General features: G+C 43.4%; 1 pseudogene; it reads left to right on the top strand.

Annotated features, from left to right (window-relative positions):
- The window catches only part of LOC110503135 (transformation/transcription domain-associated protein-like), a 173,307-nt pseudogene that overhangs the window by 227 nt on the left and 146,118 nt on the right, over positions 1-26,962 (top strand).

Genomic DNA, 26,962 nt, shown 5'->3' with positions numbered 1-26,962 from the left:
GTTTTGCTATAATTCGCAAGTCAAATCGCAATTGCAACATTTGCTTAAAAATAAGTCTGAGATTATTTGCCTATATCGTGCAGCCCTACGTGTGGAAATGATCTCAATTGAGCAGTGGTGTAAAGTACTTCAAAGTATATTTACTTAAGTCCTTTAATTTGGTATCTGTACTTTACTATTTTTAACAACTTTTACTTCACTTCATTCCTAAAGAAAATACTGTACCTTTTACACAAAACATTTTCCCTGACACCTAAAAGTACTCATTTACAGTTACATTTTGAATGCTGAGCAGGACAGGAAAATGGTCCAATTCACACACTTGTCAAGAGAAAATCCCTGGTCATCTACAGCCTCTGATCTGGAGGACTCACTAAACGCAAATGCTTTGTTTGTAAATTATGTCTGAATGTTGGAGTGTGCACCTGGCTATCCGTAAATGTAAAAAAGAAAGAAAATGGTTCCATCTAGTTTGCTTAATATAAGGAATTTGAAATGATTTACACTTTTACTTTTGATACTTAAGTACATTTGATCAATTACATTTACTTTCAATACTTAAGTATATTTAAAACCAAATAATTTTAGACTTTTACTCAAGTAGTATTTTACTGGGTGACTTTTACTTGAGTCATTTTCTATTAACGTATCTTTACTTTTACTCAAGTATGACAATTGGGTACTTTTTCCACCACTGCAATTGAGTTCAAGAAATGCAGAAACGACAAAAGTGCTGAAATTTGTTTTGGTTGAAGTTGAATTGAACAGTATAAAACAATCAGAATGGAGAAAGACTCATTGAAAACACTTAGAATGTATGTGTTGCCACTCTAGGATCATTCACTACTCATAAAGCAATTGTACAACTTTTATTATTTAAAAACTAAAAATACCATCAAATACTGTCATACCATCCATTTAAAAAAAAATACCATGACACAATATTTTGGCCATATCGCCCAGCACTACCCTGAATTGTGAATTTCTGACCCCCTTCGAGTGTTTTGCCTCTTGTCAAGATCAGTGGTGGCTTCATAGTACTTCACCTGGTTGGAAAGATAAAAGAAAATGTTGTCGAGGGATGCCATTAAAGTGGAAGCTAGATACAAACAGAATGCTGCTACAATAAGAGTTAGCTAGCTAACTTAGATAATGTTAGCTAAATAAAACTGCCTGGCTGAGGTAAATAAGTAGCTAGCAATGTCAATATAAAATCCATCTAAAAACAGCTTAAATTATTTATTCCTATTTAACAATATTTTCTTATATAAAGACAAATATATGGTAAAGAAATAGTGTTCTCTTTCAAGGCTTTTCGGTCCTCTGAAGCAGCAGGTAATCAGCAGGTTGTCACCGTCAAAATCACCGTTCTCAGAAATTCTGAGGTAATATTAATGATATAATGTTTTAGCCATATCGTCCAGCCCTAATTCAACCATGAAGGCTTGATTCAAGCAGGCTCCTCTGAACAGTTGGTTGAGATGTGTCAGTTACTTTAACTATGTGAGTCATTTATTGGGCTGCAATTTCTGAAGCTGGCAACTTTAATGAACTTATCCTGCAGCAGAGGTAACTCTGTGTCTTTTTTTCCTGTGGCTGTCATCATGAGAGCCAGTTTCATCAAAGCGCTTGATGGTTTTTGCAACTGCACTTGAAGAAACTTTCAAAGTTCTTGATTGACTGACCTTAATGGCTTAAAGTTATGATGGACTGTTGTTTCTCTTTGCTTATTTGAGCCGTTCTTGCCATAATATGGACGTTTAGTCTTTTGCCAAGTAGGGCTATCTTCTGTATACCATCCATACCTTGTCACAACACAAATGAATGGTTCAAACGCATTAAGAAGGAAAGAAAGTCCACAAATTAACTTTTAACAAGGCACACCTGTTAATTGAAATACATTCCAGGTGACTACCTCATCAAGCTGTTTAACCCTTTTTTGGTTACTACATGATTCCATATGTGTTATTTCATAGTTTTGATGTCTTCCCTATTATTCTTGGGGCGGCAGGTAGCCTAGTGGTTAGAGCGTTGGACGAGTAACCCAAAGATTACACAATCGAATCCCTGAGCCGACTAGGTACAAATCTGTCGTTCTGCCCCTGAACAAAGAAGTTAACCCACTGTTCCTAGGCCGTCATTGAAAATAAGAACTTGTTCTTAACTGACTTGCCTAGTTAAATAAAGGTAAAATACAATTATACAATGTAGAAAATAGTAAAAATAAAGAAAAACCCTGAATGAGTAGGTGTGTCCAAACTTTGGACTGGTAATGTAGTTCAGCAGAGGATGACCAAGAGTATCCTTTTGGCTTCTAGCGGCCTTTTCTCAATTAGATTTGCTCAACTCCTGTGTCCTCTCTCCTCTCTTTTCTGCCCTCTCTCGCCTCCTTTTGAAAAAGGTCAAAGGTATTCGAGGAGAGGCGGCAAGGAGGATGAACGTTGACAAAAATGCCCTTATGTAACGCTTGTCGTCTGGGGAAAGAGAGGTGAATGCAGCGTAATGATTATCCATTTTAATATAATACTTTAACAACGAACAAATAACAATAAACCGACAAAATGAACGAAGACGAAACAGGAACAATCACCCACAACCCACAATACAAAGCAGGCTACCTAAATATGGTTCTCAATCAGGGACAACGATTGACAGCTGCCTCTGATTGAGAACCATACCAGGCCAAACACAGAAATAGAAAACAAACTCACATAGACAACCCACCCAACTCACCATACTAAAACAAAAGACAAAACAAAGGAACTAAGGTCAGAACGTGACACCTTGTATGAAATGACAAGCTCTTTCTCCACTTGCGGGTCATCAGGCAAATGATGTTTACAGGGGTGGATCTCAAAATAATGCCGTTTTGTATTTGTACTCTCTCCACTGGGATTCTCTGCCTCTAACCCTATTACAGGGGTTGTGTCACTGGCTTACTGGTGCTCTTTCATGCCGTCCCTAGCAGGGGTGCGTCACCTGAGTGGGTTGAGTCACTGACGTGATCTTCCTATCTGGGTTGGCGCCCCCCCTTGCGTTGTACCGTGGCGGAGATCTTTGTGGGCTATACTCGGCCTTGTCTCAGGTTGGTGGTTGAAGATATCCCTCAAGTGGTGTGGGGCTGTGCTTTGGCAAAGTGGGTGGGGTTATATCCTTCCTGTTTGGCCCTGTCCAGGGGTATCATTGGATGGGGCCACAGTGACTCCTGACCCCTCCTGTCTCAGCCTCCAGTATTTATGCTGCAGTAGTTTATGCATCAGGGGGCTAGGGTCCGTTTGTTATATCTGGAGTACTTATCCTGTCTTATCTGGTGTCCTGTGTGAATTTAAGTATGCTCTCTCTAATTCTCTCTTTCTTTCACTCTCTCTCTCTCGGAGGACCTGAGCCCTAGGACCATGCCTCAGGACTACCTGGCATGATGACTCCTTGCTGTCCCCAGTCCACCTGGCCGTGCTGCTGCTCCAGTTTCAACTGTTCTGCCTGCGGCTATGGAACCCTGACCTGTTCACCGGACATGCTACCTGTCCCAGACCTGCTGTTTTCAACTCTCTAGAGACCGCAGGAGCAGTAGAGATACTCTTAATGATCGGCTATGAAATGCCAACTGACATTTACTCCTGAGGTGCTGACTTGCTGCACCCTCGACAACTACTGTGATTATTATTATTGGACCATGCTGGTCATTTATGAACATTTGAACATCTTGGCCATGTTCTGTTATAATCTCCACCCGGCACAGCCAGAAGAGGACTGGCCACCCCACATAGCCTGGTTCCTCTCTAGGTTTCTTCCTAGGTTTTGGCCTTTCTAGGGAGTTTTTCCTAGCCACCGTGCTTCTACACCTGCATTGCTTGCTGTTTGGGGTTTTAAGCTGAGTTTCTGTACAGCACTTTGAGATATCAGCTGATGTACGAAGGGCTACATAAATACATTTGATTTGATTTGATTTCTTCTTCTCTTTCAGAATGTGACATCATCACCACAGTACTCCACCTTCCTGGAACACATCATCCCTCACTTCCTTACCTTCCTCCAGGACAGAGAGGTGCAGTTTCTGCAGGAGAAACCCACACAGGTAGGAGGAAATGTTATAATTTCAATAGTTTATTTGAATAGGCACAGATGCAATTTAAACATGCACACATTGAATACACAAGAGTCCGAGCCATCTTGTATTACTTTAAAACAGCAACTGAGGATGCTGGTGCTGGAGATCATCCACCGGATCCCGACTGATGAACACCTAAGTAATTATCTGTCCCTAACCTGAACTCAGAGTTTTCTTTGCATCGCACATTGTTTGTTTTCAGATTGCGGGCGAAGAGAACGTTTTGATATGCTTGCGTATCATCATTGAACCGCACAAGCAGTTCCGTCCACAGATCTCTCAACAGGTGAGAACTAAGATCTTACTATTCTCCACTCTCACTTTGTGTTGATGATGAACAGAAGACCCGTCTCCAGTGTTTTGCCTTGGCTCTATCTCAATTCCTCTTTCCATGATTCATCACAATGAGAAAGTAGGTCCAAGGACACTCCCATCAGACCCACTTCTTCAATGTGTTATTAGAAGAAAGCAAGGAGAGAGGATGTGAGGAATCGAGCAAAGATTCATTGAGATGGACCCCATGTCTTGATGCTGAGCAGTGGTATTAACTGTCTGCTTTCATCCTCTATTCAAATTCATCACTTTCTGGACTTTGTGAAGCAGATCTATAAGGAGCTACCTACAGTAGTGGTAAGACTACTGAACAGCAGGTGGATTATTGAGCTTGTGGGAGCTGGGAAATGTTTGGGTCTCTGAATCATGTTCTCATGCCTCTATTTTGCCACCTTTCCCATCATGCTGTCTAACACATTCCCCCTCCCTCGCTCTCGCTTTCCCCTCCTGTCTCTTTTCTCTCTCTTTCGGATCTCTCTCTCCTCCGCCAGGCTCGGTACTTTGAGAACCCCCAGGTGATAGCTGAGAACATAATGCCTTCTCCTGAGATGGTGGGCATGATCACCTCAGTGTTGGTGAAGACCACACAGGGAGGACAGTGAAACACGCACGGTGAGTAGACCTGTCCTGGTAACTTCTATCATCTTTCTGGAACTCCTCTTATTACCACTGGGTGGTGTAGAAGCACTGGCAAAGCATCTCAGACCAGGCTAGTTTTCCAGGTAGAAAAGGCATGGACACACCGGTAGCGTTTGCAGGCCGAGAGTACTTAGAACCTCTGTTCAGCGTGCCAGCTGTAATTTGCAAAATTATTCTACATGTAGAATCGCGTGAAAATATTGTCAGTCAGACACCCACCGTTGTGTGGTCCCTAAAACACAGCACCAAACAAACTGTGAACAAACCACAGATGAATGGCAGATCGACATTTGATGCAGTGTGTGTGCTCCCTAAGGCAGAGAGTTGATGTGATTCATCATTGAATCATGGATGACGTAGAATCATGTCTGGTCCATACAGTATATTTCTATCTGAATGTTCCGTACTGTTGGACCCTTCCTAAATTTAGGCTGGCACTGCCCTTGTCTTTTCCTGATCATCTGTCTGTGTCTGTTCCTCCAGCACACCATCATCCCCCGGGGTCCCTGTCCATCAAGGTCCTGGCTAAGCTGCCCATCATAGTGGTGCTCATGTACCAGATGTACGAACTGAACATCCATAACATGGTGTTTGAGATTGTCCCCCTCATCATGAACACTATGATGCTGCAGGTTTCTCCTCTGGCCAGGTAAGACACCTGTGTGCATGTGTGTGTGTTAATTCCCTCCTGCAGACAATCATACAATCACCTTTTTGCTAAATAACCACAAAGAATATGAAATGGTATTGAAGCATAAATAATTTTGACTTGAACAGTAAAATAGTTTGCTTCGTCTATAAAGAGTTATTCTAAACCCTAACGTAACTTTCAGGCAACGCAAGCTGTATAACAGAGAGATGTATGCTGACTTTACCCCTGCTTGGATCAAGACCCTGTCCTTCTGGCCTGCATCATCTGCATCTACCAGGTACATATATCCATGTTGTGCTTTTTATGTCTGGGTTCTTATTCAGTTTTCTGTCTTGTATTGCATTTACCTGGCACACAGAATAATTAATTCCATGTACATGAAATCATATTTTCTGAACTGCATTGCAATACGTGTGTCTCTCTGTGTCTCTGTCTCTCTCTCTCTCTCTCTCTGTGTGTTTCTGACCAGGACCTGGTAGGGAAATACTCTCAGCAGATGGTGAAGGGCATGCTGCAGCTGCTGACCAGCTGTCCCTCTGAGACGGCCCACCTCCACAAGGAGCTGTTCATCGCTGCCAAACACATCCTCACCAAAGACCTGCGCAGCCGTACGTATTGACACTAACCGAAGGACACACACTGATGGACGCAAACACACACACAGGCATGCACATATGGATGCAGACTCACACACTCAGATTAATTCTGACACTAGATTTTCATCCTGTGTTGCAGAGTTCAACCCTTGAATGGACTTACTGGCTACACCACCTAACAGGTAGCCCTAAAACCCCTCCCCTCTTCCGTCCTATACCTCCTCACCTTAACCTTCTCCTCCCTCCTACATCTCCTCTCCTCCTCCTTCTCCCTATGCTGCCAACCTGCCCCTTCTCTCCCCATCCTCCTCCCTGTGCTGCCGACCTGCCCCTCCTCTCCTCCTCCTCCTCCCCATGCTGCCGACCTGCCCCTCTCATCAAAACGCCTTCATCTTCATTAGTCTCCTTGTGAAACAAGCCACAGCTATCAGACTTGGCATCTCTATTGGTGGCAGCCATATTAGTGTCTTTCAGGTGCATTAAAACCTCTAGTGACTCCTCATCCCGCATGCGGGAGCGTAATCATCGCCTGACACTAATTAGCATAACGCAACGGACATGAATATCCCTAGAAAATATTCCTATTCATGAAAATCACAAATGAAATATATTGAGACACAGCTTAGCCTTTTGTTAATCACCCTGTCATCTCAGATTTTCAAAATATGCTTTACAGCCAAAGCTAGACAGGAATTTGTGTAAATGTATCGATAGCCTAGCATAGCATTTTGTCCAGCTAGCAGCAGGTAACTTGGTCACGGAAATCAGAAAAGCAATCAAATTTAATCGTTTACCTTTGATGAGCTTTGGATGTTTTCACTCACGAGACTCCCAGTTAGATAGCAAATGTTCCTTTTTTCCAAAAATATTATTTTTGTAGGCGAAATAGCTCCGTTTGTTCTTCACGTTTGGCTGAGAAATCACCCGGAAATTGCAATCACGAAAACGGCGAAAAATATTCAAAATTAGCTCCATAATATCGACAGAAACATGGCAAACGTTGTTTATAATCAATCTTCAAGGTGTTTTTCAAATATCTATTCGATAATATATCCATCGGGACAACTCGTTTTTCAGTAGGACCGATTGGAGTAATGGCTACCTCTGTATTTTACGTGAGAATCTCTCTGGCAGCATCAGGTGACCACTTGCGCAATGTAGCCACTTACGGGTATTCTTCAACATAAATGCATAAAACTACGTCACAATACTGTAGACACCTTCAGGGATACGTAGAAAGAGTCATCTGGTTGATAGCCCATTCACTGCTCAATAGGGACTCATTGGAACGCAGAGCTTTCAAAACATGAGGCGCTTCCGGATTGGATATTTCTCAGGCTTTCGCCTGCAACATCAGTTCTGTTATACTCACAGACAATATTTTTACAGTTTTGGAAACGTTAGAGTGTTTTCTATCCTAAGCTGTCAATTATATGCATATTCTAGCATCTTGTCCTAACAAAATATCCCGTTTAATACGGGAACGTTTTTTTTCCCAAAAATGAAAATACTGCCCCCTAGTCACAACAGGTTTTAGCATTCATGTGCTCTCTCCCATGTGTTCTCTCCCTTGCTCTCTCTCCCTTGCACTCTCTCGTTCTCTCTGGTTGTCCCACCTCCAGGTACAATTTATGTGCCCTGTGGTTGGTTGCAGTCAAATTTCTTTACGTGTGTTTTACATAGCCAGCCGCGCAGTCGTGGTGCAGGTAGGGTATTAAGTGTTTACTGTGCTTTGATTGACAACTGAACAGCAAGTGTTGACTAGTTTATAAAAGCTGTCAAACTGACTGAATAAAGTCGATGTCCAAATCACTTTGCTATTCATAAATCAACGTGGTTATATGTCCATGGTATCCATGGTAGCATCCAGGAGTCGCCTCTTCACTGTTGACGTTGAGATTGGTGTTTTGTGGGTACTATTTAATGAAGCTGCCAGTTGAGGTCTGTTTCTCTTGCACTTCTTGAAGATGGTGGCGAGCTGGTAGCGAGTGATGGTGTGGATCTTCAGCACCAACGCCACGAGGAAGAAAATGTAGAGATTGAAGATTTATTGAAGTCAATGTTAAGAGCTAGTAACATAAGCATTGTTAAGAGCTAGTAACTTGGCCAGGTCGATGAACATGGCTGAACAGTATTGTCTCTTATCGATGGCAGTCATAATATCGTTTAGGACCTTGAGCGTGGCTGAGGTGCACCAATGACCAGCTCTGAAACCAGATTGCATAGCGGAGAAGGTATGGTGGGATTCTAAATGGTCGGTAATCAAATCAAATCAAATTTATTTATATAGCCCTTCGTACATCAGCTGATATCTCAAAGTGCTGTACAGAAACCCAGCCTAAAACCCCAAACAGCAAGCAATGCAGGTGTAGAAGCACGGTGGCTAGGAAAAACTCCCTAGAAAGGCCAAAACCTAGGAAGAAACCTAGAAAGGAACCAGGATATGTGGGGTGGCCAGTCCTCTTCTGGCTGTGCCGGGTGGAGATTATAACAGAACATGGCCAAGATGTTCAAATGTTCATAAATGACCAGCATGGTCGAATAATAATAAGGCAGAAGAGTTGAAACTGGAGCAGCAGCACGGTCAGGTGGACTGGGGACAGCAAGGAGTCATCATGTCAGGTAGTCCTGGGGCATGGTCCTAGGGCTCAGGTCAGTTGAAACTGGAGCAGCAGAACGGCCAGGTGGACTGGGGACAGCAAGGAGTCATCATGTCAGGTAGTCCTGGGGCATGGTCCTAGGGCTCAGGTCCTCCGAGAGAGAGAAAGAAAGAGAGAAGGAGAGAATTAGAGAACGCACACTTAGATTCACACAGGACACCGAATAGGACAGGAGAAGTACTCCAGATATAACAAACTGACTCTAACCCCCCGACACATAAACTACTGCAGCATAAATACTGGAGGCTGAGACAGGAGGGGTCAGAAGACACTGTGGCCCCATCCGAGGACACCCCCGGACAGGGCCAAACAGGAAGGATATAACCCCACCCACTTTGCCAAAGCACAGCCCCCACACCACTAGAGGGATATCTTCAACCACCAACTTACCATCCTGAGACAAGGCTGAGTATAGCCCACAAAGACCTCCGCCACAGCACAACCCAATGGGGGGGGGGGGGGGGGGCGCCAACCCAGACAGGATGACCACATCAGTGAATCAACCCACTCAGGTGACGCACCCCCTCCAGGGATGGCATGAGAGAGCCCCAGTAAGCCAGTGACTCAGCCCCTGTAATAGGGTTAGAGGCAGAGAATCCCAGTGGAAAGAGGGGAACCGGCCAGGCAGAGACAGCAAGGGCGGTTCGTTGCTCCAGAGCCTTTCCGTTCACCTTCCCACTCCTGGGCCAGACTACACTCAATCATATGACCCACTGAAGAGATCAGTCTTCAGTAAAGACTTAAAGGTTGAGACCGAGTTTGCGTCTCTGACATGGGTAGGCAGACCGTTCCATAAAAATGGAGCTCTATAGGAGAAAGCCCTGCCTCCAGTTGTTTGCTTAGAAATTCTAGGGACAATTAGGTGGCCTGCGTCTTGTGACCGTAGCGTACGTGTAGGTATGTACGGCAGGACCAAATCAGAGAGATACTGTAGGTAGGAGCAAGCCCATGTAATGCTTTGTAGGTTAGCAGTAAAACCATGAAATCAGCCCTTGCTTTGACAGGAAGCCAGTGTAGAGAGGCTAGCACTGGATTAATATGATCAAATTTTTTGGTTCTAATCAGGATTCTAGCAGCCGTATTTAGCACTAACTGAAGTTCATTTAGTGCTTTATCCGGGTAGCCGGAAAGTAGAGCATTGCAGTAGTCTAACCTGGAAGTGACAAAAGCATGGATACATTTTTCTGCATCATTTTTGGACAGAAAGTTTCTGATTTTTGCAATGTTATGTAGATGGAAAAAAGCTGTCCTTGAAATGGTCTTGATATGTTCTTCAAAAGAGAGATCAGGGTCCAGATTAACGCCGAGGTCCTTCACAGTTGTATTTGAGACGACTGTACAACCATTAATATTAATTGTCAGATTCAACAGAAGATCTCTTTGTTTCTTGGGACCTAGAACAAGCATCTCTGTTTTGTCCGAGTTTAAAAGTACAAAGTTTGCAGCCATCCACTTCCTTATGTCTGAAACACATGCTTCTAGCAAGGGCAATTTTGGGGCTTCACCATGTTTCATTGAAATGTACAGCTGTGTGTCATCCGCATAGCAGTTAAAGTTAACATTATGTTTTCGAATAACATCCCCAAGAGGTAAAATATATAGTGAAAACAATAGTGGTCCTAAAACGGAACCTTGAGGAACACCGAAATTTACAGTTGATTTGTCAGAGGACAAACCATTCACAGAGACAAACTGATATCTTTCCTACAGATAAGATCTAAACCAGGCCAGAACTTGTCCGTGTAGACCAATTTGGGTTTCCAATCTCTCCAAAAGAATGTGGTGATCGATGGTATCAAAAGCAGCACTAAGGTCTAGGAGCACGAGGACAGATGCAGAGCCTCGGTCCGATGCCATTAAAATGTAATTTACCACCTTCACAAGTGCCGTCTCAGTGCTATGATGGGGTCTAAAACCAGACTGAAACATTTCGTATACATTGTTTGTCTTCAGGAAGGCAGTGAGTTGCTGCGCAACAGCCTTTTCTAAAATTTTTGAGAGGAATGGAAGATTCGATATAGGCCGATAGTTTTTTATATTTTCTGGGTCAAGGTTTGGCTTTTTCAAGAGATTTTATTACTGCCACTTTTAGTAAGTTTGGTACACATCCGGTGGATAGAGAGCCGTTTATTATGTTCAACATAGGAGGGCCAAGCACAGGAAGCAGCTCTTTCAGTAGTTTAGTTGGAATAGGGTCCAGTATGCAGCTTGAAGGTTTAGAGGCCATGATTATTTTCATCATTGTGTCAAGAGATATAGTACTAAAACACTTGAGCGTCTCTCTTGATCCTAGGTCCTGGCAGAGTTGTGCAGACTCAGGACACTGAGCTTTGAAGGAATACGCAGATTTAAAGAGGAGTCCGTAATTTGCTTTCTAATAATCATAATCTTTTCCTCAAAGAAGTTCATGAATTTATCACTGCTAAAGTGAAAGTCATCCTCTCTTGGAGAATGCTGCTTTTGAGTTAGCTTTGCGACAGTATCAAAAAGGAATTTCGGATTGTTCTTATTTTCCTCAATTAAGTTAGAAAAATAGGATGATCGAGCAGCAGTAAGGGCTCTTCTGTACTGCACAGTACTGTCTTTCCAAGCTAGTCGGAAGACTTCCAGTTTGGTGTGGCGCCATTTCCGTTCCAATTTTCTGGAAGCTTGCTTCAGAGCTCGGGTATTTTCTGTGTACCAGGGAGCTAGTTTCTTATGAGAAATGTTTTTAATTTTTAGGAGTGCAACTGCATCTAGGGTATTGCGCAAGGTTAAATTGAGTTCCTCAGTTAGGTGGTTAACTGATTTTTGTCCTCTGGCGTCCTTGGGTAGACAGAGGGACTCTGGAAGGACATCAAGGAATCTTTGTGTTGTCTGTGAATTTCTAGCACGACTTTGTAATCTGTTTGTTAACCTTTCTGATCTCCCCATCCCGGATCCGGGTTCGTGAATACAGACTCAAGCTCATTACCATAACGCAACGTTAACTATTCATGAAAATCGCAAATGAAATGAAATAAATATGCTAGCTCTCAAGCTTAGCCTTTTGTTAACAACACTGTCATCTCAGATTTTCAAAATATGCTTCTCAACCATTGCAAAACAAGCATTTGTGTAACAGTATTGATGGCTAACGTAGCATTTAGCATTAGCATTCAGCTGGCAACATTTACACAAAAAAACAGAAAAGCATTCAAAAAAATAATTTACCTTTGAAGAACTTCAGATGTTTTCAATGAGGAGACTCTCAGATAGCAAATGTTCAGTTTTTCCTGAAAGATTATTTGTTTAGGACAAATCGCTCCGTTTTCTGCGTCACGTTTAGCTATGAAAAAACCCCTGTATCCAGGATTGTGTAAATCTATCAGCAAGCTCATTAGCATAACACAACGTTAACTATTTATGAAAATCGCAAATGAAATTAAATAAATATGCCATCTCTCAAGCTTAGCCTTTTGTAAACAACACTGTCATCTCAGATTTTCAAAATATGCTTCTCAACCATAGGAAAACAATAATTTGTGTAAAAGTAGCTAGCTAAAGTTAGCATTTCGCGTTAGCATTTAGCGTTAGCATTAGCGTTAGCATCCAGCACGCAACATTAACAAAAACATAAAAGCCTTCAAATAAAATAATTTACCTTTGAAGAACTTCTGATGTTTTCAATGAGGATACTCTCAGTTAGATAGCAGATGCTCAGTTTTTCCAAAAAGATTCCTTGTGTATTAGAAATAGCTCCGTTTTATACATCACATTTGGCTACCAAAAAAAATCCATAAATTCAGTCCTCAAAACGCAAACTTTTTTCCAAATTAACTCCATAATATCGACTGAAAACATGGCAAACGTTGTTTAGAATCAATCATCAAGGTGTTTTTCACATATCTCTTCATTGATACATCGTTCTTGGACACATGCTTTCTCCCCTGAATCAAATGGTAAAGTAGAAGCAGCTGGCAATTGCGCACCGAATTCGACGCAGGACACCAGGCGGACACTTGGAAAATGTAGTCTCTTATGGTCAATCTTCCAATGATATGCCTACAAATACGTCACAATGCTGCTAAGACCTTGGGCGAACGACAGAAAGTGTAGGCTCATTCGTTGCGCAATCACAGCCATATAAGGAGAGAATGGAAAACAGAGCTTCAGAAATTCTGCTAATTCCTGGGTGATGCATCATCTTGGTTTCGCCTGTAGAATGAGTTCTGGGGCACTTACAGACAAAATCTTTGCAGATTCTGAAACTTCAGAGTGTTTTCTATATGCATAGTCGAGCATCTTTTCGTGACAAAATATCGCGCTTAAAACGGGAACGTTTTTTATCCAAAAATGAAATAGCGCCCCTAGAGCTCTAACAGGTTAACTTGGCTTTCGAAGACCTTAGAAAGGCAGGGTAGGATGATATAGGTCTGTAGCAGTTTGGGTCAAGAGTGTCTCCCCCTTTGAAGAGGGGGATGACCGTGGCAGCTTTCCAATCTTTGGGAATCTCAGACGATACAAAAGAGAGGTTGAACAGGATAGTAATAGGGGTTGCAACAATTTCGGCAGATAATTTTGGAAAGAGAGTGTCCAGATTGTCTAGCCCGGATGATTTGTAGTGGTCCCGATTTTGCAGCTCTTTCAGAACATCAGCTATCTGGATTTGGGTGAAGGAGAAATGGGGAGGCTTGGGTGAGTTGCTGTGGGGGGTGCAGGGCTGTTGACCGGGGTAGGGGTAGCCAGGTGGAAAGCATGGCCAGCCATAGAAAAATGCTTATTGAAATTCTCAATTATAGTGGATTTATCGGTGGTGACATTGTTTCCTTGCCTCAGAGCGGTGGGCAGCTGGGAGGAGGTGCTCTTATTCTCCATGGACTTTACAGTGTCCCAGAAGTTTTTGGAGTTTGTGCTACAGGATGCACATTTCTGTTTGAAAAAGCTGGCCTTAGCTTTCCTAATTGACTGTGTATATTGGTTCCTAACGTCCCTGAAAAGTTGCATATTGAGGGGGCTATTCGATGCTAATTCAGTACCACACAGGATGTTTTTGTGCTGGTCCAGGGCAGTCAGGTCTGTAGTGAAGCAAGGTTTATATCTGTTCCTGGTTGTACATTTTTTGAATGGAACATGCTTTTTAAGATGGTGAGGAAGGAAATTTAAAGAATAACCAGGCACCCTCTACTGATGGGATGAGGTCAATATCCTTCCAGGATACCCGGACCAGGCAATTAGAAAGGCCTGCTCGCTGAAGTGTTTTAGGGAGCGTTTGACAGTGATGAGGGGTGGTCATTTGACCGCAGACCCATTACGGATGCAGGCAATGAGTCAGTGATCGCAGAGATCTTGGTTGAAGACAGCAGAGGTGTATTTGGAGGGCAGGTTGGTTAGGATGATATCTATGAGGGTGCCCGTGTTTATGGATTTGGGGTTGTACCTGGAAGGTTCATTGATAATTTGTGTGAGATTGAGGGTATCAAGCTTGGATTGCAAGATGGCCGGGGTTTAGGTCACCTAGCAGCACAAGCTCTGAAGATAGATGGGGGGGCAATCAATTCACATATGGTGTCCAGGGCACAGCTGGGGGCAGAGGGTGGAATATAGCAATCGGCAACGATGAGAGACTTGTTTCTGGAAAGGTGGATTTTTAAAAGTAGAAACTCGAATTGTTTGGGTACAGACCTGGATAGTAGGACAGAAATAACTCTGCAGTATATCTCTGCAGTAGATTGCAACTGCCTTTGGCAGTTCTATCTTGTTGGAAAATGTTATAGTTAGGGATGGAAATTTCAGGGTTTTTGGTGGTCTTCCAAAGCCAGGATTCAGACACGGCTGGGACATCCGGGTTGGCAGAGTGTGCTAAAGCAGCGAATAAAACAAACTTAGGGAGGAGGCTTCTAATGTTAACATGCATGAAACCAAGGCTTTTACGGTTACAGAAGTCAACAAATGAGAGCACCTGGGGAATAGGAGTGGCGCTAGGCACTGCAGGGCCTGGATTAACTTCTACATCACGAGAGGAACAGAGGAGGAGTAGGATAAGGGTACGGCTAAAGGTTATAAGAACTATAAAAGGCTATAAGAGCTAGTAACATGAGCATTGTTAAGAGCTAGTAACATGAGCATTGTTAAGATCTAGTAACATGAGCAATGTTAAGAGATAGTAACATGCTATAACATCTGCCAAACTGTGTAAGCGACCAATAAACTTTGATTTGATTAAATCCAGTAATTAAAACAGAATCCCACAATATAAAAAATGTATAGACCTTAGCTAGGAATAAACTAAATGTATTGACCTTAGCTAGGAATAAACTAAATGTATAGACCTTAGCTAGGAATAAACTAAATGTATAGACCTTAGCTAGGAATAAACTAAATGTATAGACCTTAGCTAGGAATAAACTAAATGTATAGACCTTAGCTAGGAATAAACTAAATGTATAGACCTTAGCTAGGAATAAACTAAATGTATAGACCTTAGCTAGGAATAAACTAAATGTATAGACCTTAGCTAGGAATAAACTAAATGTATTGAAAATGTATTATTTTCCCAAGTTTATTATAAGACAATGGAATGTGTCACTGATTTGTATTTGCAGCAACTTTCTAAAGGGCCGACCTGAATGCCCCTGTCTGTGTGTGCGGCGCCTGAACAAACTGGGAAAAACGCAAACCTGGAAACTATTATGACCCCTCTATGAAAGGTCATACTCTTACGAACATGTACAGTGCCTTCAGAAAGTATTCATACCCCTTGACTTATTCCACATGTTGTTGTGTTACAACCTGAATACAGAATGGATTACATATTTTTTTTATAACCAATCTACACACTACCCCATAATGACAACGTGAAAACATGTTTTGGGAAAATGTTTGCAAATGTATTGAAAATGAAATACAGAAATATCTCATTTAGATAAGTATTCACACCCCTGAGTCAGTACATGTTAGAGTCACATTTGGCAGTGATTACAGCTGTGAGTCTTTCTGGGTAAGTCTCTAAGAGCTTTGCACACCTGGATTGTACAATATTAGCACATTCTTTTTTAAAAATTCTTTAAGTTCTGTCAAGTTGGTTGTTGAACAAGCAGACAGCCTTTTAGAACCCTGGTGCTTTCAGAATCATTTTGAAGCCTCCACCTTACCTATTCGGTAAAAAGTGACTTATATTCACTCAACTGGAACCTCAAAGAGCAAATCAATCACAGTTTCTAGGCTGATGGTGGAGTATAATAAATGAAAAAGGGCTCTTAAAAGCTCAGGCACCATCATGCACTGATTTTAAGACACTCCTGATAAGAGCATTTAGTGTCTGCTAAATGGCTGAGATGTTAGGTAAAATATGTTTCATTTGATAGTTGTGAACTCCTATAACCTTTAACCTGTCCCTTCTCCCCTTTATCCCCCATCCCTCCAGACCTTTGGTCTACATGGGTGCTAGTGATATGACTGTTTTCCTTCTCCCCTTTATCCCCCATCCCTCCAGACCTCTGGTCTACATGGGTGCTAGTGATATGACTGTTTTCCTTCTCCCCACTCCAGATAATGTCATGTAAAATGTAACCTTCTGTTTGATAGGGATGAGCTCTCCTCCTCACTCCCTTATTGACCTAAACATTCCCCTTCTCTCATCCCACAGACCCCTGGCCTACAGCACGCTGGCAGACGACGTGTGTCAGAACCTGCCCCTCACAGACCTGTGTCTGGCTGTTTGCCAAGAACATAGATGACAAGTTTCTTCCCAGTAGCATCCAGACCATGTCCTGAAAACTGCTGTTTAACCTGGTCGATTGCATCCGCTCCAAGAGTGAACAGGAGAACGACAACGCACGGGACATACTGATAAGGAAACTGTGAATAAGTAATGACAGATGGGAAGGGACGTCATAATGGGCAATGTTGTGCCCAATCACAAATCGACCCTTGGCCTCTCTACTACCTCTAGGTTCCCCATGTAAGGAGAATCTGATCCTTTCATGATTATCAAGACATTGACCTCACTAAATCTTCGATCTCTACATCTTCTTCCTCGAGGTGTTGGTGCTGAAATTCCACACCATTGCTTCCTGCCAGCTCGCCACCATGTTCAAGAAGTGCAAGCCCCAGTCAGAGATGGGTGTTGCCTGTGTCTGACGTGTGTCTGACGGTGCCTGTGAGGCTGTGTCTGACGTGTGTCTGACGGTGCCTGTGAGGCTGTGTCTGACGTGTGTCTGACGGTGCCTGTGAGGCTGTGTCTGACGGTGCCTGTGTCTGACGGTGCCTGTGTCTGACGGTGCCTATGTCTGACGGTACCTGTGTCTGATGGTGCCCGTGTCTGATGGTACCTGTGTCTGACCGTGCCTGTGAGGCTGTGTCTGACGGTGCCTGTGTCTGACGTGCCTGTTTCTGACGGTGCCTGTGAGGCTGTGTCTGACGGTGCCTGTGTCTGACGTTGCCTGTGTCTGACGGTGCCTGTGAGGCTGTGTCTGACGGTGCCTGTGTCTGACGGTGCCTGTGAGGCTGTGTCTGATGGTGCCTGTGTCTGACGGTGCCTGTGTCTGACGGTGCCTGTGAGGCGGTGTCTGACGGTGCCTGTGTCTGACGGTGCCTGTGTCTGACCGTGCCTGTGAGGCTGTGTCCGACGGTGCTTGTGTCTGACCGTGCCTGTGTCTGACGGTGCCTGTTTCTGACGGTTCCTGTTTCTGACCGTGCCTGTGAGGCTGTGTCTGACAGTGCCTACCTGCCTACCTACCTGCCCATGCTGATGGACCCTCTGGTCTCTGCCCTGAATGCCTCCCATATACAGCCTGTCTGAGCAGAGCGGATGTAGGTGAGGACATATGCATAGATGCAGGCACAAATACACACACACACACACACACACACACACACACACACACACACACACACACACACACACACACACACACACACACACACACACACACACACACACACACACACACACACATCCCCACATTCAATCTAGACACACATCACACATAATTTTTCATTGCTTTGGCACAAAATGCATTCAATGACTACATCTTTCAAATTTCATGAATGATTTTCTCGCTATAACACAACCACCACCAAAACTCTATGTACCTACAGGCCAATTTACATATGTTTACATACTCTTTTCAAAACTGTTAAACTTAAGTTTAAACCTAACATAACACAAAATATAATAAGACATAAATTTGCTACATTTCTACAGTAATACCGTATTGAAATATATTCCAAATCTAAAACATGAAATACTATCAAAACAATTAGACCAACCACAGCTGATTCCCATTGTAGCTGAACACCTACCCAGATGTTAGTCTTTCAATTTCATTACCATCTATACAAAGGGGACATTTTAGGAATAATGCTGTACTCTAATGTAAACATGGACCCAGCCAGAGATAGAGAAGTGGCTGACAGAGGAAGAAGAGGGCGGGGAGAGGAGTACGTATGCGTGCTGGAAGAAGACTGAGAGGAAGATCAAGAGCTGTACTCTCAGATGAGATTAGGGCGACTATAATTGATTATGAAATAAATCATGGTCTATCAATGACAGAGGCTGGTCTGAGAGTGCAATCCAAATCTGCAACACTCAACAGTGGCATCTATTGTGAGAAATTTCCAGCAAAACAACAGGTAAGATGTGCAGTTCAGTCAGATGCCCTTGTAGAATGCACATTACAGAAGTAAATTGAGCAAAGCCTCCAAACCCACTTGTGTGTAATTGTTTTTGCATTTCTGCTTAGGACCCAACGGTTACCTCCCACAGGCGGGAGAGGTAGGATTTTCACTGCTGTACAGGAAACTGCAATCGTTGATATGGTCATCAGAAACAATGGCATAAAACTCACAGAGATTCGGGACAGAGTGATGGCAGGCAATATTACATTTGGAAATATTTACAATGTATGCACAACAACTGAAACAACATCAAGTCAGGATGAAGCAGTTGTGCACTGTACCCTTTGAGAGGAACTCTGACCGAGTCAAGCAACTCAGGAACCAATATGTCCAGGTAAAATGACTATAAAATACAGAACTGGTTTTGAAAAAAATCAAACAGGGTAGAGGCACACAATGGCATGTTTTCAGGTATAATGTAAACTACCATAATAGCCTAACTCTTATGTCGTCTTCTGAATTTATTTTAGAGAGTCATGGAGATTCATCTTTGTGGATGAAGCTGGAAGGAATGTGACTGGGGAAAGAGCCACAGTGGAAGTCCCGGGCCAGAGGGGTGCCAACATCACAATGTGTGCAGCAAAATCCTCTGATGGATTGCTGTTACAGAAACCGCTAATTGGGCCGTACAACACCGAGCGTCTCATTTCATTCCTGGGTGACCTCTATGGAAGGTTGTACCAGGTGAGGAAAGGGTTGCAGTGGGGCAAAATCGGCCAACGTTTGTAATTGTATGGGACAATGTGGCATTTCACCACTCCCATGCAGTCACAGAGCGGTATGCAGTCCACCCCAGGATGGTGTCACTTTTCCTCATGGAGGTGGAAGGTTTATGACCACCATCCACATGATCCAATGTCCCTCCTGGACGCAATGAATGCTGGATTCCTGAACATATCTGCAGAAGATTGCCAGGGATGGACCAGGCATGCCAAAATATTGTTTCCTAGGTGTGTTGCCCAAGATGACTTAAGATGTGATGTGGATGAGAACATGTCGTCAAATGCAGAAGACAGGGTTGACTAACATTGCTACTGTATCTGTATTGGTAGATTATGTATATACAAATTCTTGTATTTTGGAATCACTCAGTGCCAAAAAACATATTGAAGCATGTTGTATCATGTCTGATTCATTCCTGTAACATATACGACAGTGCATTCTAAACAGTCATTCTTGTTTTGTAAAGACATTTGATAAAAGAAAACATTGTGTAATGCTACCTGTAGTTAGTGTTTTTTAGGTCATTGTTTTATGAGTGACAAAGTGTGCGTGTTGGGTGACAACCTTTGCTAGTGTTATGGAAGAATGTGTTGATTTGAGACATGTATGAAGTGTTTTGGTAGTTTTAGTGCCTTTTGGATGTGAAATGAACTGCTGTGCCAAGCTGAAAGTTGGTTTAGGAGAACTGTGTGAAGAGTTTTGAAAAAGTGAGCTAACTATTGAGAAATGGGTCCTAGGGATTGTAGAAAAAAATTAATTTCATTTATCCACCCCATTCTCATGGTCTTTTAATTCCTCTTATCCACTTCTTTCTCCTGGTCTATTTATTCTACGTATCCACCCTTTCTGCTGGTCCATTAATTCCACTTATCCACCCCTTTCTCCTGGTCTATTAATACCATTTATCCACCCTTTCTCCTGGTCCATTAATTCCACTTATCCACCCTTTCTCCTGGTCTATTAATACCATTTATCCACCCTTTCTCCTGGTCTATTAATTCCACTTATCCACCCTTTCTCCTGGTCTATTAATTCCACTTATCCACCCCTTTCTCCTGGTCTATTAATTCCACTTATCCACCCTTTCTCCTGGTCTATTAATTCCACTTATCCACCCTTTCTCCTGTTCTATTAATTCCACTTATCCACCCTTTCTCCTGGTCTATTAATTCCACTTATCCACCATTTCTCCTGGTCTATTAATTCCACTTATCCACCCCTTTCTCCTGGTCTATTAATTCCACTTATCCACCCCTTTCTCCTGGTCTATTAATTCCACTTATCCACCCTTTCTCCTGGTCTATTAATTCCACTTATCCACCCTTTCTCCTGGTCTATTAATTCCACTTATCCACCCCTTTCTCCTGGTCTATTAATTCCACTTATCCACCCCTTTCTCCTGGTCTATTTCAATGTGATCACAAAGCAGAGAAAGCTAGAGAACAGGAAGTGGAGAGAATAAGGGTGATGGTTATTCTAATGAATCCTTGTCAGAGTTGAGCGTCTTTCTGTGAGAGGAGAGGAGACAGTCTTCCATCATCAGGTCTTACGAGCTCCTTGTCTCCTCTCCAGGCCAGAATAATCAATCTACAGAACCGTGGATGACGACCACATGATTTACTCTCTAATGACTCTATTTCTGTCTGCTACTAGTGAAAACACATTTCTATAATTGAGTTGGTGTTCCAAACATGGATGCCACAGATAGCTCTCTGTATCTCTCTCTCTAAGTTTATCCTGACATTTTTTTGGATGGTTGCGCTAAATCTTTTTCTCTCTCTTTTGATCTATCTCCCCACTATCCCTTTCTTTTCCTGCTCTGTCTTCTCCCTCTCTTTCTATCCGCCGGTCCCTTCACTCCCTCCTCTATTTCTCCCTCCCCTTCCTCCTCCTTTTGAAGTGAGACACTCAGTTTATTTAAAACCTATTTGAGCCTCTCTTTATTCAAAATGATTTCTATGGTATTTATGTCTTTATATCTAGCTGTTGAGATGGGATGAGTGCATGTCAACCAGTAGCAGCATAGCCTTTATGTGCTGACAGGGCCAGGCTAGTGGAATTCAATTATGCAGTCTCCTCCTCCTCTCCTCCTTTCTACCTCCTCTCCCACCAGACAGACCAGCCCTCTCTCTCCCTCTCTCCTCTCTGGCGTTAATTAGTTAATTTTCTCCCTCTTTAAGTCTCTGGCCGCGTCACCTTGTCAGTTCATAATCTGCCAGTTGAAATGACCTCTGCTCTCCCTGGGCCCGGCACCATGTGCAGAGGTTCTCTCTTCATGACAGGTTACTCAGAGCGCCGGTCTCAGAGTTAATCACACTGCCTGAGTGCAGCAGGGTAGTTATTCTACACAGTGTACAGGGTTTCAGACTGCAACCATTTTGTCACATTTTCCACCCTTGTCTGTGCGAGCAAAACATTTTTATTGGTTGCACTGGTGCGAGCTGCACATTCTATTTGGCCACCTCAATCAAATGTCAAATTGTTTTTGCTGATAAAACCATGAATTTGTTAAACAGTAAAGTGCATTATCCTCATGATCCCTGTAATAAAGGTGTCTGCTCCGCCTGCCTGTTTCACTGGGGCCAATTGCTGTAATGAGATAACCTCTCACACTCTCTCTATACAATCATGTGTGCTTTTCGTGATTGTATAACATTTCAAAATGCTATGCAATTATTTTTAAATGATCATTATTGAGCTCAAAGGTAATTTGTTAGTTATATCCTCTATTTCTATTCTTTTAATGATTTTTATTTGAAATTCAGTTCAGCTTCAGTTAGTTTTCAGGTCCACTTGGCTAGCTTTTATTTAGGTTTTCTATCATGTATTTTAGTATTATTTAGTTTTTGTGTTCGAGACAGGAGACATTTATGGCTAGGAGACATTTATGGCTAGGAGACATTTCGTTTTGGGGGGGATGTCACTTCTTGCCACTATGGGGCAGCAATGCATAAGGGGATGGGTCATGTCATAGGTTAGGTTTAAAGGTAGACTCAGCGAGATGACGTAGATGCACAAAGTAAACGGTAGTAGTGGGTCAATTTCCGCAACAAACAGGAGTGTTGGAGCTTAAGGCTAAACTTCTCTGCTGTTGTGTTCCTATAGTGTGCATGTTGTAGCAGCATGAAGCGTACCCGTGCCCATGCCAAGATTCTCTGTGTGACTGTGTAAGAGCAAAGTCTTGCATCGTGCTCATCTCAATGGCCGCATCCTAGCTGGCCATTTTTGTCAAGTCCGTGACCACTGCTGTTCAACACCTTTCAAAGTGTTTTATGGGGATAAAAAATGTCAGACTTGTGCCTACATGTGAACTGCATGAACTTTACAAAAATCATGTTTATTTATTTATTTCACCTTTATTTAACCAGGTAAGCTAGTTGAGAACAAGTTCTCATTTACAACCGTGACCTGGCCAAGATAAAGCACAGCAGTTCGACACATACAACAACACAGAGTTACACATGGAATAAATAAACATACAGTCAATAATACAGTAGAAACAAATTAAATCTATATACAGTGAGTGCAAATGAGGTAAGATAAGGGAGGTAAGGCAATAAATAGGCCATGGTGGCAAAGTAATTACAATTTGACACTGGAATATTAGATGTGCAGAAGATACATGTGCAAGTAGACATACTGGGGTGCAAAGGAGCAAGATAAATAAATAAATACAATATGGGGATGAGGTAGTTGGATCGGCTGTTTACAGATGGGCTTTGTACAGGTGCAGTGATCTGTGAGTTGCTTTGACAGCTGGTGCTTAAATCTAGTGAGGGAGATATGGGTCTCCAGCTTCAGTGGTTTTTGTAGTTTGTTCCAGTCATTGGCAGCAGAGAACTGGAAGGAAAGGCGGCCAAAGGAGAAATTGGCTTTGGGGGTGACCAGTGAGATATACCTGCTGGAGCGCTTGCTACGAGTGGGTGCTGCTATGGTGACCAGTGAGCTGAGATAAGGGGGGGCTTTACCTAGCAGTGTCACGACTTCCGCCGAAGTTGGTCCCTCTCCTTGTTCGGGCGGCGTTCGGCGGTCTCTGTCAGCCTCACCTCAGGTTTTCACCCAGAGAGTAACGGGCAGGTGGATAGAGTCAACCAGGATGTGGGTAGGTTTCTGCGGTCCTATTGCCAGGACCGGCCGGGGGAGTGGGCGGTTTTCATCCCCTGGGCGGAGATGGCCCAAAACTCCCTCCACCGCTCTTCCACTAACATATTACCTTTTCAGTGTGTGATAGGTTATCAGCCGGTCCTGGCACCGTGGCATCAGAGCCCGATCGAGGCTCCTGCGGTGGATGAATGGTTTCGGCACTCGGAGGAGACATGGGACGCTGCCCATGTGCGTCTACAACTGGCCATCAGGCGGCAGAAGGCTTTCTAGTCACCACCGTTCCATGTTTCATTTTCGTTTGGTTTTGTCTTCATTATACACACCTGGTTTCCATTCCATAATCAATGTTCCTTATTTAACCCTTTGTCTTCCCTTTCCATTCACCTAATCGCTGACAAGCAGAGACTTGTAGATGACCTGGAGCCAGTGGGTTTGGCGATGAGTATGAAGCGATGGTGATCAAAGGTCACAAAGTTTTGACTGCAGTTGACTGCAAGTTGCTCTACACTTCATCCTTCAGCCATCGCCTGCATTGTGGGTTCTATTGTCAAACAATCATAAGGGTGTTTCTGTTTAGGAAAATGGTTAGAGTTAGATAAAATGCAAAAATTTGACTCATTTATGTGTACAGTGGATATATACAAATAAATGTGATATTTGAGGCTCTCTTTAACTAATTTAGTGTACAGTGTACACACATAATATTGTATTATGATTTCAGTTTGTGAGTTTGTGATATGGGGTTGGAGACCTGTTTTTTTCAACCTTATAAAGAAAACCTTTTATAAACAATTTCAACACTGAAATTCATGTGAGCGTTGATATGAGCCTTGCTGTTAGAAAACCACATTAGTGTCTGACTTTCAGATGCACCTGCCCCAACTTCCCTCCTCGACGTTCGTCTATGGTCTGTTGATTTAGCCTTACCACTCAAACGTGCCCAATATCTGAGGTGCTGCTCTTGGCAACATCATCTCGCCGAGTCTACGTTATTGTAGTGAAATCTCAGGGAGAAAAAGGTGTAGATTCACGCGCAAAGCGCGGCAGGTGTTTATTTCGCCTTCACAAAAGGCAGGAATCGTGGTCACAGGCAGACAATGGTCATACGCAGGTAGGCAAACAGGCAGGTGAATCAAAACTAGGACTGAACACAAGGTTGACTAAGAAAATAAATACAGAACCTTAAATGATAAAGTCAATCTCAATGTGACCCACCATCTGAAGAGTGCCAACACTGAGTTAGGGTTAGGGTTAAACGCCTCTCTCTGTTTCCACTGTAGGCTATAGAGACGGTTCTGGAATGTCTGAAGAGTGCCAACACTGAGTTAGGGTTAGGGTTAAACGCCTCTCTCTGTTTCCACTGTAGGCTATAGAGACGGCTCTGGAATGTCTGAAGAGTGCCAACACTGAGTCTTTCTACAGACGGCAAGCCTGGCTGGGAGGTCATCAAGTGTTTCTGGTCGCTAGGATCTCCTTGGATGACAACAAACATGCCCTGTAACAGCTCCTGGCTCACCCCAAGTAAAACTATTTGCACGCACATGCATTCTTTAATGTTCGCCAGTTTCCGCTCAACTCCACATGACCTCAGGTATTGTCTTCATCTCTTCATGCCTTAATCAATCTCCATATTTCTCTCTCCCCCATTACCATCATTGACCTCCGGGCAAGGGCTAATTGACTTTTCCCCCTCTGTTTACACCCGCTCCCCCCACACACACACTCCTGCTGAGATAATGAAGTGTGTCAGTTATGATTGTGGGGATCGTGCGCCCCCCCCCACCTGTCAGATGTTTTGATTCATGATGTCCTCTCTCAATGTTTTTCTTTCATCTCTCACCCCCTACATTCTCTCCTTGTTTCACCTGTTGGTCTTCGTAAAAAGGGACTTTCAGTGAAAAGGGTCAGATAGCTTTTCTTGATTTCACCGAATGCCAAGAAGTGAGAATGGAGCGCCAGTGGTGTGGCAGGGGCCGTGAATGAACGGGAATTGATCTGGCTGTCCGTCTAACCCGAACACTCCCTTCTCTCTCTCCCTCCCTCCTCCTCACCCCCTCCTCTTCTCCCCTCTCTGCCTCTCCCTCTCCTAAAGCAACAGTATTTTAATAGGCGATAATGAAAAGGAGCAGTCCACCAGGTGTGTTCCTGGCATGTGGCGTTATAAAACACTAGCTCAAGCATGGAAAAAACAGCTTCTCAAACAACACGTCCACTTCAGCACGGCTAAACTTTTCATTTAGAATGTTTTATTGTAACATGCACCAGGGTCAGGGTCAGCCATAGTAGTACAGCGTCCCTGGAGCAAGTTAGGGTTAAGTGCCTTGCTCAAGGGCACATTGACAGATTTTCACCTTGTCGGTCTGGGGATTTCAAACCAGGGACCTTTTGGTTCCTGGACCAAAACAGAGACTACAGATGAAACACCCAGGGACAGAAAATGGCTGTTACCACAGAATAAAACCAAAGCTGATGTGACAGACCCTGTAAATGATTCATTACCATTTTAATGATGAACATGTTAATATTTGAGTGTTTTGTCGTTTGCTTGTGTCTATTGAATGTCTTATGACGGCATGTTAAATTGAGTGTGTGTTTTGCGGTTGTGTGTGTCCAGTGTGATAATCTCCCACCGCGACAATGCCCAGTATGCAGGACTTTTGAACAGGCACTGACCAGGGCATTCATGTCTGTTGTCATTAAGGACCTCCGTCCCAGCGTTCTGCACTTCGTGGTTGGCCATGCGGCCAGCCTCGTCAGACACTACACCATAGTGACTGTGGCTCAGCAGTGTGGTGAAAGAAGACATATTTCTCTCTGCTACCTTGTCTTTTTGTCTCACTCGCATTTGGGACTTAACCGCCTCTCCACCTCTGTCTCATTTGGCTGGATGCTCCATCTCTTTTTGTCTCCTCTCTCCTTCTGTGTCATTCTCTCACGCCTTCTACCCTTTCTATTCTCCTCCTTTTGCATGCTTCTCATAGGTGTTGGGTTTTTGTCCCCACCCCTCCCCCCAGGTCTGTTCTTGCTGCAGTGCTACCTGCTGGGCAACCAGCCCAACACAGCTATGTTCCACTGTGAGGAGAACGGTTTCGATCAACACCATAGCCATCTGCGTGGCCTACGAGGAAAATTAGCTGTGTAAAATAGGAGAGGTTTCTCTGGCTGTTATCTTCGAAATAGCCTCCATCATCCTGGGGTCCGAGGAGAGGGTGAGAGACAGAGGGCTTGGGGGTTTACCAGTGGCATGGCATCACTTACTATAATGTGTGCTAGCGTTGATTTATACAACATTTGATATGTTTTGAACAGGAAGTTAATTCTCGATTACTGTAAGTGCTTTAATTCTTGTCTGTGAATATACATTATTGCTGTTACTGTAGCTAATTCTGCTCCTTCTCTTCCCTCATCCCCCCTCCTCTACCCTCTTCATTCCTCATCTCCCTCCCTCTTCCCCATCCCCCTCCTCTACCCTCTTCATTCCTCATCTCCCTCCTCTCCCCTTCATTCA

Source organism: Oncorhynchus mykiss, chromosome 23 (genome assembly GCF_057628025.1).
Source record: "Oncorhynchus mykiss isolate SJ-2025 chromosome 23, ASM5762802v1, whole genome shotgun sequence".
Lineage (NCBI taxonomy): Eukaryota > Metazoa > Chordata > Actinopteri > Salmoniformes > Salmonidae > Oncorhynchus > Oncorhynchus mykiss.
The sequence above is the reverse complement of the archived record's forward strand: the minus strand, read 5'-3'. Positions and strand labels throughout refer to the sequence as shown.